The sequence below is a fragment of the Pituophis catenifer genome, unplaced genomic scaffold (assembly GCF_029215685.1).
Source record: "Pituophis catenifer annectens isolate HBS135680 unplaced genomic scaffold, rPitCat1.0.hap2 SCAF_10, whole genome shotgun sequence".
NCBI classification, from domain to species: domain Eukaryota; kingdom Metazoa; phylum Chordata; class Lepidosauria; order Squamata; family Colubridae; genus Pituophis; species Pituophis catenifer.
The window spans coordinates 9,627,654-9,637,580 of record NW_027256890.1 but is presented as its reverse complement, the minus strand read 5'-3'; the positions used below and the strand labels follow the sequence as shown (position 1 = coordinate 9,637,580).

At 42.7% G+C, this 9,927-nt stretch overlaps 1 protein-coding gene across 2 annotated transcripts in view; it reads left to right on the top strand.

The window, feature by feature from the left end:
- Nucleotides 1-9,927, top strand: part of UBE2L3 (ubiquitin conjugating enzyme E2 L3) — a 161,478-nt gene that overhangs the window by 137,904 nt on the left and 13,647 nt on the right. The window contains exon 1 of one of the 2 annotated variants that reach the window (XM_070950840.1): nt 9,548-9,587. The exons of the other annotated variant lie outside the window; for it this stretch is intronic. The gene's annotated coding sequence lies outside the window, so the exon portion shown is untranslated. Of the gene's footprint in view, nt 1-9,547; nt 9,588-9,927 lie in introns of those variants that run through there. 2 annotated transcript variants of the gene reach the window in all.

Below are 9,927 nucleotides of genomic sequence, written 5' to 3'. Positions count from 1 at the left end.
GAACTATGGGGTTCTTGGTGGGTGGTTTTCTCGCAGACGTTTCGTGACCAAGTTAGGTAACATCATCAGGGTTAGGAGGGAAGGGGGTTTGTGAGGAGGAGGAGGAGAGGAAGGCAACTATGGGGTCCATGGCGCTCTCTGAGCTTGCTTGTTTTCTTGCAGACGTTTCATGACCCCAACTAGGTAACATCATCAGAGCTAGGAGGAAGGGGGGGGGTTGCGGAGAGAAGGAAGAGAAGAGGAAAAAGAGGACTTGGTGCTGTCTGAGCTGGGTGGTTTCCTTGTAGACATTTTGTGACCCAAACTCGGTAACATCATCAGTGCTGGTGAAAAATTTGAAACGGTCCTGAAAGGACAGCAGGAAAACCACCAAACTCTCAGAGCACCAAGGACCCTCATTTCAAATGAGCTACAAATATTCTCCTTTATTGTTCCTGTATTGGCACTCTACTGAAGCTGGGGATGGGTGTGTACTTTTTCGGGGCAGGGGGCCTGGTTTAACCCCAAAGAGAAGGGAATTGCTCAACCGACCACAAAAAGAAACCGGTAAAGGAGAACATTTGTAGCTGAGATTGGAAATGGGGGTGGCCTCGGCTTGGTGGTTTTCTTGCAGGCATTTCATTACCAAACTAGGCAACATCATCAGTGCTAGAAGGGAAGTGGGGTTTGTGAGGAGGAGGAGAGGGAAGAGACGATGACTCTGGGGTCCTTGGTCAATCAATTTTTATTATGGTCATAGACCAGCGTTAGGGGTCCTTGGCGCTCTCTGAGCCTGGTGGTTTTCTTCCAGGTGTTTTGTTACCCAACTAGGTAACATCATCAATGGTAGAAGGGAAGTGGGGTTTATGGAGGGAAGAGGAAGAGTAGAAGGGGAACTGTGGGGTCATATATGCTCTGTGAACTTAGTTGTTTTCTTGCAGACGTTTCATTACCAATCTAGGTAACATTATCAGTGTTAGCAAGGAGTGGGCTTTGCTGTCAGTTTATCTGATATCTCATCACCACTGATAGGGCAAGCCACTAGAATATAAACTGAGAGCAACCCCTACTCTTTACTAGTGCTGTTGATGTTGCCTAGTTGGGTAATGAAATGTCTGCAAGAAAACAACAAATCTCAGAGAGTGCCAAGGTCTCTACAGTCATCGCCCTCCTCCTCCTCCTCCTCCTCCTCCTCCTCCTCCACATTCCAACCTCACTCCCTTTTAGCACTGATCATGCTACCTAGTTGGGTAATGAAACGTCTACAAGAAAACAACCGAGCTTAAGGAGCACCTTTCCCCCATCCTCAGACCCTCAAAGCTTTTCTTAAATTTAAACAATCTTAAATTTAAATAATCTTAAATTTAAATAATCTTAAATTTAAATTCTTAAATTTAAATAATCTTGTTTTCTAGTATCAGATAGTAAATGGAATTACATCATAAGTAAATCCTCTGCTTCACACAGTATGCTAAATCACCTCCCCCCCTCCCTCCGATTTCTCCCCCCCCCTCCAAAAAAGCTAAGGTTAACGCTATTTACAATTGTGGGAATGTAGCCTTAACTGACCTGCTGAATTGCTATTGCGCAAACTAAGTTTGCAGGCGAGATGGTTGGTTTGGTCCTGGTTTCTTTAATGTGTTCATCCTAAAGCTTTCAGATCCCTGGAGTTGCTTTATTCAGCCACAGGAAGACAGTGTAAAAGGATTGCATTTATTAACTCCCTGGATTAAAGTGGAACATCCCTAAAAAGAAGTTTGGCAGAATAAAGGCCACCCAGGTCCATTTGGATCTTAAAAAAATAATAAGGTGGCAGGGAAGAACTACAAGTCGTATAGACGCTGCGCTGCGCTGAATGGGGGTTTACATGTGTTAAAAAATCTTTACACGTTTGTGTCAAATAATCCAGTGTGGATTATTTACTTCCAAATAACACAGAGCATAAACTATGTCAGTGTCAGAAGGCGGTAAGAAACATGCTTTGGCTTTTTCATTCTTTTAATAGCAGGCGGTTGTCTACTTTTGTTTTCGCTTTCTAACTTCAGCCTGCCGAGCGTGTGAGGTTTGGGAAATGGGAAGATAACTTTGCAACCAGACCCATTTGCTGTGTTGTAAATGTTGTTCTTAAAAATACTGTGTTTCCCCGAAAATAAGACCCTGTCTTATTTTATTTTTTGAACCCTGACATAAGCGCTTGGCCTTATTTATTGGTTCGATTTATATGCCGCCGTTCTCCGGAGACTCAGGGCGGCTTACAATGCGTTAAGCAATAGCCTTCATACTTTTGTATATACCTGCTTAGTAGGGCTTTCGGGCCCCCCCTCAAGCGGTGTTCTTTTTTTTATACAAAGTCAGCTTATTGCCCCCACAATCCGGGGTCCTCATTTTACCTACTTCGAAAGGATGGAAGGCTGAGTCAACCTTGAGCCTGGTAAGATTTGAACTTGCAGTAATTGCAGGCAGCTGGTGCTACTTAACAGCACTTTAGTCTGCTGCGCCACCACGGCTCTTATTGCTATGCGCTCAAAAGCCCGAGTGGGCTTATTATCAGGGGATGTCTTATTTTGGGGGAAACAGGGTATCTGGATTAGAAGTTTGTCTTGGAATAATAATAATAACTTTATTGTCATTGTACGTGTATACACAGTATACCCATACAACAAAATTCACTTAACACCCAAAGACCAGGTCCAACACACATAACAATCCCCAAATACACTCCCACCCATCACAAATTCCCCACCCCTAAACCATCCAAACATCCACACAACAGACCAAGTAATGCTGTCCAACAGCTCACTGATGGACTTTTTATGGTATATTCCTTGTGGTTAATAGGAGGTGTTTTTTTTTATATATATATTCAGGTAAAGCTTTTGTTAACAATTGCGTCATAACAGCACAGATGTGAAGTTGGCTACCCCACTTCGATTCAGCTTTTTGCTTTAGAAGGTTTAAATCGCTCGTTCTTTTTCCTTTTTATATAGTTTTATATACGATTATAGATTTGGGATAAACCTCTTAACGTTTCAAAACTCCACGAACAAGATTTAGTTAGAAGAATTCGAGAAATACTTGGACTTTAAGTAATGATGTCACTAATTGGATATAATTCTCACAAATCCTTCCTGAAATTAAAATACATTCATCCACCTACAGAGTAGTCCGGGTTGGTGTTTCTGTAAAACTTGGAGAATGGAAAAGTTTGATTTTACAAATAATAGTCCATATTATTAATTTTGTCATGTACTCTGTACTCTATTGTAATTGCTTGCTTAGGCACTCATATGTCAAAGTCATATCCTTGCAGTTAACAGCAAAAGTAGTAATTTCCTTAAAGAGTCTGGCCTTTTCTGTTTTTAAGCCTCTGCTCAATTGCATGTTTATAACTAATACAGATAGTCCTCAATTTACAACAGTTTAGTGGCCGCTCGAAGTTACAACAGCTTGAAAAAAACGATTTATGACTGTTTTTCATACTTCCGACTGTTGCAGCCTCCCCATGGTCATGTGATCAAACTTCAGATGCTTGGCAACTGGCATGTACTTATGACGGTTGTAATGTCCCGGGGTCATGTGATCCCCTTCTGACAAGCAGTGTCGACGGGGGAAGCCAGGTTCACTTAACAACCACGGTAATTTAATAACTGCAGTCATTCACTTAACAACTGTGGCAAGAAAGGTCATAAAATGGGGCAAAGCTCACTTAACAACTGTCTCACTTACGCAACAGAAATTTTTTGGCCTCAATTGTCATAAGCCGAGGGCTACCTGTAATGTACAATTCCTGAAATACCTAAACCGAAGAAGCGAGAAGATAAACTTAAGAGTCCATGGCCACTCTACGTGCAAAAAATATGCTGAATTTTAATACATTCCCAACCCAGATGCAAGGGTGATATACAATTAACACCGTTTATCGTACTACCAGTATATTTAAGCATGCAAAACGTGTCAATCAGAGCTAGCATACAAAGTCTGTTTGGTCTAGTGATTCAGGCACCAGGCTTAGAAACCAGGAGACTTGTGACTTCTAGTCCTGCCTTAAGACATGAAAACTGGGTGACTTCGGGCCATTCACTTTCTCTCAACCAATCCACTTCACAGGGTTGTTGTGGTGAAAATAGGAGGAAGGTACATTGGATAGATAGTAATAAAGGTGGGATAAAAGGTATAGATTCTCCTTGCACATACGTGCTAGTCATTTCCAATTCTAGGGGGCGGTGCTCATCTCCGTTTCAAAGCCGAAGAGCCAGCGCTGTCCGAAGACGTCTCTGTGGTCATGTGGCCGGCATGACTCAACGCCAAAGGCGCACGGAACGCTGTTACCTTCCCACCAAAGGGGGGGTCCCTATTTTTCTACTTGCATTTTTTTTACTTGCTTTTGAACTGCTAGGTTGGCCGAAGCTGGGACAAGTCACGGGAGCTCACCCCGTTACGCGGCACTAGGGATTCGAACCGCTGAACTGCCCACCTTTCGATCGATGAGCTCAGCGTCTTAGCCACTGAGCCACCACGTCCCTATGAAAGGTGGGATACAGATGCGTAAATGAATCAAAGATTGATTGCTTACTTCACAGAAATTATCTGAGGATATTGGATAACCCCCAATAACTTGTAGTCCTATAACAGGATAGTGGACTCCATATTGATTAACTAGATTTTGGATGTTACTCTCATACAGTTTGCAGGTTCGTTTAGTACTGGGTTTGTGCTCCCTCATTTACGCATATCATTTTTTTGCTAACACAAAGGGTGTTGTTTATCTAACTGAAAACGAAAACGAATATTAAAATTCCATGAGCTAAGCGAAGAAATGTTCCTCTCTGGCCTTCTTTTGGTGCAATTGTCGATTTAATAATATCCGTGAATTGTAGAATAATTGAAAAACCCCTCCCTTTAATCTTTGTGCCCTTAAGTAGCGCAGGATATTAAACGGTTGATTTGCTCATTAGTTCTGTAATTCAAGCCTGCCTTATGTTAATATTAATTTCAGGCAAGAGTTTACAGGATGATTAGAATCTCGGAAAGTTTCTGAACGTTTGGCTCATTTTATAGCAACCAATTTTGATACAGACATGGCTTGTGTTCCTACTCCTGAACTTGTGACATATTTTTTTTTTAATGTCAAAAAGAGGAACATGTGCTATAAAAGTTTGGGATTGCCTCACAAAGCGAAGATGCATTGAGAATGATAATTCTGCAGTTCATCCTTTTCCCCCCCACCCACGCTCATTTACATACAGATCCCTAAATGGAGGTTTGTTTATTTTATTACATTTATATCTCACGTTTCCTGTGAGGCATTCGCAAACAGCATTATTACTCACCATTTTAGCCTCACAATGACAATACTGTTGGGCTGATAGAAAATTACCAGCCAGAATAACCCAGTAAATCCAGAGTGAGAGGTTATCCCCAGTCCCCTGTTTAAATATGTACTCAGCTTGAAATATTTCTCATTTTGAAAGAAGTACGCTTCAAAATAATTATTCTTATGGGTGATTTTGATCTCACTTTGTATATGGGGAAGAGAATTAATTATAAAGTAGAAGTTACTAAACCTGGTTATTAAAAAGCCAACTTCCTTTAGGCGGGAATTGCAGATTCTTCAACCTTGCAGATGTGAGACTCCAGCGTACCTAAACCTAAATTATCATGGTTAAGTCACCAGGAATGAAACAGGCTGCAATCCACCAATATTCGGTGTGATCAGAAATTCCCACCTGCGATGGCCAAATATTTTTTAAAACTTTCCATACTGAAACGGAGGGCCGAAATCCGTAAAAGCATTCCAAATAATAAAGAGCAGCATTTTCAGAATAGGAGACTTTAGACAGCACAGTTAATGTTTCCTGAAGATTACACTTATTTACCGTATTTTTCGCACAATAAGATGCACTCTCCCCCCCCAAAAAAAGTGGGTGGAAATGCCTGTGCATCTTATAGAGCGAATATTGCGGCGAGGGGAAGGGGGTTGTTGCGGCGGCGGTGTTCACCGCCTGTCTCCACTTCCACCGCTCGCTGCCACCGGCGAATGCTGTAGCCTTCGCTGCCAAGCAGCTGATTGGCAGTTGGATCGGCCTCCCAGAATACCGCCGATCAGCTGTTTTAGATGGCGGCAGTGACGGTATTCAGCTGGTTCTATCCGCTTCGGGCGAACTGGTAGCAGCGGCTGCAGGAGCCTCCGCCCACCGGCCCGAACGTCATGTCCCGTTTTTGACACTGCACATGCATGGAAGGCTCTGCGCATGCATGGAGGTGGCGCGTGTGCTCACATTTGCGAACTGGTAGTGAAGGTAAGTGAATACCTCCCCTGGGCGGTGGGGATTGCCGCCGATCGCTGACGCTGCCTAGATTGGTGGCGGCAGCAATCCCCGCTGCCTAGAACAGCTGATCGGCGGTATTCCGGGAGGCTGATCCAACCGCCAGTCAGCTGCAATGCGGCGGTGGCAGCTCAGCTCAGTTGACTGGTGGTGAGCGCAACGGAGCGGAGCCCTGACGAGCCACGCGCTGGGGCTGCAATAAAGTGCTGAAGCTGACCAGGTTTGCTGTCTGCTGCAAAGACGCTAGCCAGATGAATACCGGATGAATGCTGGGAGGCAGTTTTTTTTCTTCTTTGTTTTCCTCCTCTAAAGCTAATGTGCATCTTACGGTCCAGTGCATCTTATAGCGCGAAAAAATATAATTTTCCTAACAAGAACACTGGAGCTAGGAAATTCATTTGTATTTTAACTGCTACTCCCTGAAATCCTTAACGCCTGCTGAAATGTTAGGAATCGATGAGAAAATCAAGGGACTGTACAGATAGTCCTCGGCTTAACGACCAAAATTGAGCCCAACATTTCCGTGGCTCAGCAAGACAGTTGTTAAGTGAGTTTTGCCCCACTTTATAACCTTTCTTGCCAGAGTTGCAAGGTGAATCACTGCAGCTGTTAAGCTGTTACACGGTTGTTAAGCGAATCTGGCTTCCCCGTTAACTCTGTCGCTGAGTGAAACATTTAAGTGAATTTGCCCCATTTTGCGTCCTTTTTTTTTTTTTTTTTGCCGCCACTTGTTAAGTCAATCGCTGTAGTTGCTTAAATTATTCAAATTGTCGTTAAGTGAATCTGACTTCCGCCATTGACTCTGCTTGTCAGGAGGTTACAAAAGGGGAATCCTGTGACCCCTGTGAACCCGTCATAAATACGAGTCAGTTGCCAAGCATCTCGATTTTGATCACATGATCATGAAGCTGCTGCAACGGTCATATGTGTGAAAACCGGTCCTAGGTCACTTTTTTCAGTGCCGTCGTAACTTTGAACATCATAATTAAATGAACTGTTGTAAATTGAGGACTACCTGTATTTTGAGCTTTTCTTCAGTTTTTTTTTTTTAATTTTTTCTTATTTTAACAACATCAAATGTAACCTTATTTGTTTTTTTTTAAAAAAACCGCAAGCAATCCTCTTTCGCAACCGAGTAGACAAAATCTATTTTCTTTTCAAAACCCTAGATAAATAAAAGTTTTCCCCTCGCAGAAGGATAATAAAGAAAGGAAACTCAGATGCCTCTCAGAGGTTTTAAATGATCAGCGTCCTTCCTTTTATTCCCAGAATTTGACTTTCTGGTGGTGGATTAAAACGATCAGGCATGGGAAAACTTGTAAAATATAACTACAGGTCGTCCTCGACTTACGACCAAAATTGAGCCCAAAATTTCCATTGCTAAGCAAGACAGTTGTTAAGCGAGCTTTGCCCCATTTTATGACCTGAAGATGATTGGCATACCGGTGGCGCTAATTTAAGTTTTGGCCTAGCTTTGTTGTCACTTTAAAAACTATGGTTTATTGAATAAGTCTCGATAGCTGAGCTCATGAAGTCTCTGTCCGTCTGTCTGTCTGTCTATCTATCTATACCTACCTACCTTATCTATCTAGTTCAGTAGTTCCCAACCTTTTTTTGGCCATGCCCCACCTAAGCATCTCTAAAATCCTGATCTCCCCCCCCCTCCCCCGGTCACATATAATTCTTACTATTCAAAAAGTGAACTCCTACTCATGCGGAGGAAGCCTAAAAGGCATTAACTTGATTTAAATGGGGGTTCCAATTGCCCCCATTAAAAATCAAATTGCCCCCCCTTGTGGGGGTGGGCCCCACATTGGGAACCACTGATCTAGCTATATCTGGCTCTGTCTGTCTGTCTGTCTATCATCTATCTATCTATCTATCTATCTATCTATCTATCTATCTATCTATCTATCGTATCCATCCATCTATCTATCTATCTATCTATCTATCTATCTATCTATCTATCACCTATATCTACCTACCTACCCTGTCTGCCTGCCTGCCTGCCTATCTATCTATCTATCTATCTATCTATCTATCTATCTATCTATCTATCTCCTATATCTACCTACCTACCCTGTCTGTCTTTCTGTCTGTGTCTGCCTGCCTATCTATCTATCTATCTATCTATCTATCTATCTATCTATCTCCTATATCTACCTACCTACCCTGTCTGTCTGCCTGCCTGCCTGCCTGCCTATCTATCTATCTATCTATCTATCTATCTATCTATCTATCTATCTATCTATCTCCTATATCTACCTACCTACCCTGTCTGTCTTTCTGTCTGTGTCTGCCTGCCTATCTATCTATCTATCTATCTATCTATCTATCTATCTATATCTATCATCTATAGCTACCTACCTACCTACTTATCAAACTTATTTTATGCCCATCTTGTAACAAAACTACTCTGGGCAGTTTACAGCATTAATTAAATCATAATTAGCCGTTCAGAATAGTTTCTTAACTGTGAGATGGGTGGCAAATAAATTTGATAATAATAAAATAATAATGTTTTATAAATAGTAGATGGGAACGGCTTCAGTCCTTAGAAATTGAACTAGAAACGGCAAGTTAGCCTTGCAATTGAAGCAAGAATCGTAGTGGTTTCCTTAGCAAGCCGGAGATGCACCCAGGGTTTGAAGTTGGCTAATGTTCAGTGACTTAAGATGCTGAGCTTGTCGATCAAAACGTCAGCAGTTCAGCGGTTCGAATCCCTAGTGCCGCGTAACCGTGTGAGCTCCCGTGACTTGTCCCAGCTTCTGCCAACCTAGCAGTTCGAAAGCACCTAAAAAATGCAAGCAGAAAAATACGGACCACCTTTGGTGGGAAAGGAACAGCGTTCCGTGCGCCTTTGGCGTTGAGTCATGCCGGCCACATGACCACGGAGACGTCTTCGGACAGCGCTGGCTCTTCGGCTTTGAAACGGAGATGAGCACCTGCCCCCTAGAGTCGGGAACGACTAGCACATATGTGTGAGGGGAACCTTTACCTTTTAATGGTTGTTGGCTTTAGAGTCCCCAAAGGGTAGAATCTGACATGATGCTGGTTTATTCCCGATTACAGTCCCCACTAGTGGGAAGAACCAAATGGATGCTCCCAATGACTCAGGAGCCGTATGACACTCATACCAACAGTAAATCCGGGAAGACTCGTCCCCACCCAAGGTCGCAGATGCTCACACGAGTCTTGTGATAGATGACTTTCCTGTGGCATTTTCTTTTCATTTCAGTTTCTAAAAGAAGCAAGATCATTGGCCTGGAGTCAGAGGAAACTGTATGTAAACTTGTACAGGAAGTGTATAGGGCTGGATATTAGCAGCAGCAAAGCGTGACACACTCCTAAAACTTTCCTAGCCACATAATTACGACATCGTCTTTAATACTACCAGGGGCGATGCCAACTCCTTGGGAAATTCCAGATTGCTGAACTGGCAGGCTATGTTAGTTAGTGACTTGAGTTTTAAGATCTCTGTCTTGTCTTGTTTTGTTTTGTTTTCCCCACTTCTTGAATTCAGAGCGTTCAAGATGGTTTAAGAGGCGGCTCTAATTCGGCTTTGAATTTCTGCCTTCAAGACCAGGAAACGGCAAGCTGGTTTATTACTATTTGACTGCAA